Here is a 6,899-nt window from a genome sequence, read left to right as displayed (position 1 = left end):
GTTGTGGTATGGTGTGTGGTAGTGTTGATGGTGTGTGGTAGTGTTGGTGGTGTGTGGTAGTGTTGGGGTATGGTGTGTGGTAGAGTTGGTGGTGTTGTGGTATGGTGTGTGGTAGAGTTGGTGGTGTTGTGGTATGGTGTGTGGTAGAGTTGGTGGTGTTGTGGTATGGTGTGTGGTAGAGTTGGTGGTGTTGTGGTATGGTGTGTGGTAGAGTTGGTGGTGTTGTGGTATGGTGTGTGGTAGAGTTGGTGGTGTTGTGGTATGGTGTGTGGTAGAGTTAGTGGTGTTGTGGTATGGTGTGTGGTAGAGTTAGTGGTGTTGTGGTATGGTGTGTGGTAGTGTTGGTGGTGTTGTGGTATGGTGTGTGGTAGAGTTGGTGGTGTTGTGGTATGGTGTGTGGTAGAGTTGGTGGTGTTGTGGTATGGTGTGTGGTAGAGTTGGTGGTGTTGTGGTATGGTGTGTGGTAGAGTTAGTGGTGTTGTGGTATGGTGTGTGGTAGAGTTAGTGGTGTTGTGGTATGGTGTGTGGTAGTGTTGGTGGTGTTGTGGTATGGTGTGTGGTAGAGTTGGTGGTGTTGTGGTATGGTGTGTGGTAGAGTTGGTGGTGTTGTGGTATGGTGTGTGGTAGAGTTGGTGGTGTTGTGGTATGGTGTGTGGTAGAGTTGGTGGTGTTGTGGTATGGTGTGTGGTAGAGTTGGTGGTGTTGTGGTATGGTGTGTGGTAGAGTTGGTGGTGTTGTGGTATGGTGTGTGGTAGAGTTGGTGGTGTTGTGGTATGGTGTGTGGTAGAGTTGGTGGTGTTGTGGTATGGTGTGTGGTAGAGTTGGTGGTGTTGTGGTATGGTGTGTGGTAGAGTTGGTGGTGTTGTGGTATGGTGTGTGGTAGTGTTGGTGGTGTTGTGGTATGGTGTGTGGTAGAGTTGGTGGTGTTGTGGTATGGTGTGTGGTAGAGTTGGTGGTGTTGTGGTATGGTGTGTGGTAGAGTTGGTGGTGTTGTGGTATGGTGTGTGGTAGAGTTGGTGGTGTTGTGGTATGGTGTGTGGTAGAGTTGGTGGTGTTGTGGTATGGTGTGTGGTAGAGTTGGTGGTGTTGTGGTATGGTGTGTGGTAGAGTTGGTGGTGTTGTGGTATGGTGTGTGGTAGAGTTGGTGGTGTTGTGGTATGGTGTGTGGTAGTGTTGGTGGTGTTGTGGTATGGTGTGTGGTAGAGTTGGTGGTGTTGTGGTATGGTGTGTGGTAGAGTTGTGGTGTGTGGTAGTGTTGGTGGTGTTGTGGTATGGTGTGTGGTAGTGTTGTGGTATGGTGTGTGGTAGAGTTGGTGGTGTTGTGGTATGGTGTGTGGTAGTGTTGGTGGTGTTGTGGTATGGTGTGTGGTAGAGTTGGTGGTGTTGTGGTATGGTGTGTGGTAGAGTTGGTGGTGTTGTGGTATGGTGTGTGGTAGAGTTGGTGGTGTTGTGGTATGGTGTGTGGTAGAGTTGTGGTGTGTGGTAGTGTTGGTGGTGTTGTGGTATGGTGTGTGGTAGAGTTGGTGGTGTTGTGGTATGGTGTGTGGTAGAGTTGTGGTGTGTGGTAGTGTTGGTGGTGTTGTGGTATGGTGTGTGGTAGAGTTGGTGGTGTTGTGGTATGGTGTGTGGTAGTGTTGGTTGTGGGACTGCCTTTCTTAACTATATTCCTTGAACTGCATTGTTGGTTAAGGGCTTGTAGCTAAGCATTTTCGGCACATGTGACAAATCAAATTTGATTTTTGATTTTAAAAAGTCGAGCTGTGTTATCCATCCAATGAGCTAAAACACCACAACAAACTGAAGAGCCTTCACTATCCCTTTACTATGTAGCTAACACCTTCCCCTTGGTTGGTAGATGCTACAGCTAACACCTTCCCCTTGGTTGGTAGATGCTACAGCTAACACCTTCCCCTTGGTTGGTAGATGCTACAGCTAACACCTTCCCCTTGGTTGGTAGATGCTACAGCTAACACCTTCCGCTTGGTTGGTAGATGCTACAGCTAACACCTTCCCCTTGGTTGGTAGATGCTACAGCTAACACCTTCCCCTTGGTTGGTAGATGCTACAGCTAACACCTTTCTCTTGGTTGGTAGAGGAGGCTACAGCTAACACCTTTCTCTTGGTTGGTAGAGGAGGCTACAGCTAACACCTTTCTCTTGGTTGGTAGAGGAGGCTAGAGCTAACACCTTTCTCTTGGTTGGTAGAGGAGGCTAGAGCTAACACCTTTCTCTTGGTTGGTAGAGGAGGCTACAGCTAATACCTTTCTCTTGGTTGGTAGAGGAGGCTACAGCTAACACCTTTCTCTTGGTTGGTAGAGGAGGCTACAGCTAACACCTTTCTCTTGGTTGGTAGAGGAGACAACAGCTAACACCTTTCTCTTGGTTGGTAGAGGAGGCTAGAGCTAACACCTTTCTCTTGGTTGATAGAGGAGGCTAGAGCTAACACCTTTCTCTTGGTTGGTAGAGGAGGCTAGAGCTAACACCTTTCTCTTGGTTGGTAGAGGAGGCTACAGCTAACACCTTTGTCTTGGTTGGTAGAGGAGGCTACAGCTAACGCCTTTCTCTTGGTTGGTAGAGGAGGCTACAGCTAACACCTTTCTCTTGGTTGGTAGAGGAGGCTACAGCTAACACCTTTCTCTTGGTTGGTAGAGGAGGCTATAGCTAACACCTTTCTCTTGGTTGGTAGAGGAGACAACAGCTAACACCTTTCTCTTGGTTGGTAGAGGAGGCTACAGCTAACACCTAAAAGGAGATACTACAGCCAAAGTCAGCATGGTAGAGTGTGTGTGTGTCTGCCCCATGATAATTCACAGGCTCAATTTGGTGGGCCCCCTGAAAGGTTGCGGAGGGGACGGATGGGGAGGGTGGGATGGGAGGGGGTGGGTTCTCCAGTCCTTGAGATTGAAGGATTCTATTGGAATCCAGACTCTGATCAAGCAACATGCCACCTGACAGACAAATGGTCAGACACACAGGTCTGCTACCTTAAAGCAATGCTTCTTTACAGGTTCCATCGAGAGCCTCGTGTTGATCCTTCACCCTTTAGGATGTCACTCATATCCCAGTAACTTTTTTACAAAAAAGTAAACTTGAAAGACGATGATGAACCAATACCCAATGACTGCCACAAGTGATGAAGGCCCTATTTAATAGTTTGAATCTACAAGACACGTTTCAAACGCAGAATCACCGCTACACATGGATGGGACCAATTCCACTCAGACACACTGCTGTTCTGATGAGGTAGAGAGGTAGGTAGAGGTAGAGAGGGGTAGGTAGAGAGAGAGGGGGGTAGGTAGAGCGAGAGAGGGGTAGGTAGAGAGAGAGAGGGGTAGAGAGAGGTAGAGAGATGTAGAGGTAGAGAGGTAGAGAGAGAGAGAGAGGTAGAGGTAGAGAGGTAGAGGTAGAGAGAGAGGTAGAGGTAGAGAGGTAGAGGTAGAGGTAGAGAGGTGTAGCGAGACGTGGTAGAGAGAGAGGTTGACTTTTAGTCATGTAACCTATTGAAAACATGAAAACCCATCTTGGACCTCTCTCTCAGCACATAAAGACTAGAAACATGTGTTTCTCTCCCTGTTCTTTATTTATAAAATCACAATAGTCGAGAAATAGACACTCCCAAAACATACATTACAGCCAAAGTAGACAAGTATAGTGGCATGCAACAATTGGGATATTTATCTGAATATTATTATTATTATTTATAACAATAGTCTACTTTTAAGGTGGCTGTCAAGAGAGAGGGGGAGAGAGAAAGAAAGAGAGAGGGGGGAGAGAGAGAAGGGGAGAGAGAGAAAGAAGGGAGAGAGAGAGAGAGAGAAAGAAAGAGAGAGAGAAGGGGAGAGAGAAAGAAAGAGAGAGAGAGGGGGGAGAGAGAGAGAAAGAAAGAAAGAAAGAGAGAGGGGGGAGAGAGAGAGAATGGTAGAGAGAGAGAGAGAGAAGGGGAGAGAGAGAGAGAGAGAAAGAAAGAAAGAAAGAAAGAAAGAAAGAGGGGGGAGAGAGAGAGAAGGAGAGAGAGAGAGAGAGAGAGAAGGGGAAAGAGAGAGAGAAAGGGGAGAGAGAGAGAGAGAAAGAAAGGGGAGAGAGAGAGAGAGAGAGAGAAAGAGAGAGAGAAGGGGAGAGAGAGAGAGAGAAAGGGGAGAGCGAGAGAGAAAGAAAGAGAGAGAGAAAGAGAGAGAAAAGGGGAGAGAAAGGGGGGAGAGAGAGAAAGAGAGAGAGAAGGGGAGAGAGAGAGAGAGAGAAAGAGAGAGAGAGAGAGAGAAAGAAAGAGAGAGAGAGAGAAAGAGAGAGAGAAGGGGGGAGAGAGAGAAAGAGAGAAAGAAGGGGGGGGGAGAGAGAGAGAGAAAGAAAGAGAGAAGCGGGAGAGAGAGAGAGAGAAAGAAAGAAAGAGAGAAGCGGGAGAGAGAGAAAGAAAGAGAGGGGAGAGAGAGAAAGAAGGAAAGGGAGAGAGAGAGAGAAAGAAAGGGAGAGAGAGAGAGAAAGAAAGAGAAAGGGAGAGAGAGTCTATCTCTGACAGTGATTAGAGAGCAGAGCAGCTAGGGTGGTGTGCTTCTGGCTTCTCCTCCCCCCCCCCCCTCCTCCTCTTGGCGGTTCTTCCTAGACAGATGTACAGGCAGCTATGAAAGGAAAGCTAGTTATGTGTGTGAGAGGCCCGCCGTCAGTCCCTTCTGGATTCAGATCCAGACACCGCCAGAATCAGGGAGTGAATGAGTTCAACCCGCTAAAACAGTAATAACAGTGGGTTAACGCCAACAAAACAACCCCTATCAGGTGTGTAACTTCTGCACACACAAGTAGTAAGCTAATGATAAACGTATGACTAAATAATATAGGCCAACCCTTAGCCTATAACCTATATGTGATCATTAGGAATTATGACGCATAGTTCTTATGAATAGGCTACCCTAAACAGCAGGTTAAGTAAATCACATTGTATGATATCCCGATGGTTGTTAATAATGTATGTTAAATTGTAACGCTGATTTTATTCATGGAATTTTGACACATGACAAAGAAAGATTGTTGCACTGCCATGTGTCTCGCTCTACACCAATGCAATCTCCTAAAAGTGACCAGCAAGACACGACCCACATATCTAAATCCGCGCGCACGCACACACACACACACACTCTGCTGGACTGATCCGAGTCTTGATCCACCAAAAATCTACGAAACAACACCTCCGCCTCCGTGAAGACCAGGCTACGGCATCTCGACTATAACGGATGAAATGCACAACCTGCCAACTACCCTACAATACGTCTCTATCTCCGTGCGGCGACGTCGCAGCGTTGATTACACGACAAGCGCCCTAATGTCGCTTCAAGTGGTCACTCCATTGTCGGGGAAACAATCCCAACGCACCAACTGGTAGAAAAACAAAATCACAAAACCCTCCCGAGCGAGAGGTGTTCAACGCGACAGACACGGGCTGCAACCAACAGAACAATCACGGAACTTAACTTACCAGATTTAAAGCGAGTGGCGAAACGACTCGGAGAAAGTCCTCTTTAGTAATATTCAGGATCTTGTTTTTTTTATTTTTTTTAAATGATCTTCCTCTAGTCACTACCACTGAGAATGACTGGGGCTCAACGTCAGTGGGTGAATCAACTAAGATAGAGAGCACAGTAAGTTGAAGTGTCAAATTACATTGGCCATTCTATTCCCAAAGGGCCATGCTTGGTGGTTAGGAACAAAATGTGTTGCGGATTTCCATTGAGGAACCGTAACAAGAACAGGTAGACACTGGAATGGACTGAGCTTGTCGTCTGGAAGAATTTGACATCTGTTACGCTACACACACGGTGTTATTTCATTATATAACGGGATAATTAAACGTAGACGTATTTAATGATTATAATCATTTCTTATTTTTTAGGAATAGGACATTTTATTTGTGAAAAATTGGTAATGAATAAACACAAATATATATATATATATATATATATACACAACATAACATACAGATACAGTAAATATCAAATATCTACTCTGTCACTTTAAAACAAATTAACGTTCACCACCTTTTAAAACACCTTGTTATCAATCTACAAACTGGGATATTTTTTACATGTTATTATTATTATTAGTATTAGTATTAATAATAATCCTATCATTAATAGTATGATTACTCTCCAGTGCTTCGCATCGTGGATTTTTCCATGTTCCGTGTTTTCCTGGTTGCAGTCTCTGATGGAAAGGTCTGATTAACAAAGGGGTTTTCTCTTTTGGTCAAAAGACGGTCCTCTCTCCTCCTCGCTCCTCCGTGACCCGGAAACCGATAAAGTGGTCGAGGGAGTGTGTCAATTCGTTAGTAGGAAAACGGAAGAGTGTCCTCCCCTCATCTTTCACCGAGGATACCAGAGAGGATGAAAAGGCGAAACGAGAGGGAAAACTGGGTCCAAAATTTGTCATCTCCAGCAGGTGGCGTTTTTTTCGCTTTTTTTCACTCATCAACCTAGGAGGTTTTGTATGGAGGTCAATGAGTGTCGAATTTGGTTAACAAAATATCAAATGGCTTATTTGCTACTTGTGGCTTATTTGTTCGAAGAGAAGTTCCGTAATGCTTCCAATTGACTCATTCATCCCCCTCCTCTCACCTGTAACTATTTCCCAGGTTGTTGCTGTAAAGGAGAATTTGTTCTCAGTCAATTTGCCTGGTTAAATAATAATAATTTAATAATAAATAAATAAATAAATATACATTACCTTTCAAACGTTTGGGGTCACTTGTTTTTTGTTTTTTGAAAGAAAAGCATATTTTTTGACCATTAAAATAACATCAAATTGATCAAAAATAGAGTGTAGACATTGTTAATGTTGTAAATGACTATTGTAGCTGGAAACGGCTGATTTTTAATGTAATATCTACATAGGAATACAGAGGCCCATTATCAGCAA

At 45.0% G+C, this 6,899-nt stretch overlaps 1 protein-coding gene across 1 annotated transcript in view; it reads right to left on the bottom strand.

Annotated features, from left to right (window-relative positions):
• Positions 1-6,573, bottom strand: part of LOC110491218 (zinc finger MIZ domain-containing protein 1) — a 333,151-nt gene extending 326,578 nt beyond the window's left edge. Inside the window, exon 1 of the mRNA XM_036945991.1 lies at positions 5,464-6,573. The gene's annotated coding sequence lies outside the window, so the exon portion shown is untranslated. The remainder of the gene's footprint in view (positions 1-5,463) is intronic.
• Positions 6,574-6,899: the final 326 nt, after the last annotated feature.

Source organism: Oncorhynchus mykiss, chromosome 16, assembly GCF_013265735.2.
Source record: "Oncorhynchus mykiss isolate Arlee chromosome 16, USDA_OmykA_1.1, whole genome shotgun sequence".
NCBI classification, from domain to species: Eukaryota; Metazoa; Chordata; class Actinopteri; order Salmoniformes; family Salmonidae; genus Oncorhynchus; species Oncorhynchus mykiss.
The sequence above is the reverse complement of the archived record's forward strand: the minus strand, read 5'-3'. Positions and strand labels throughout refer to the sequence as shown.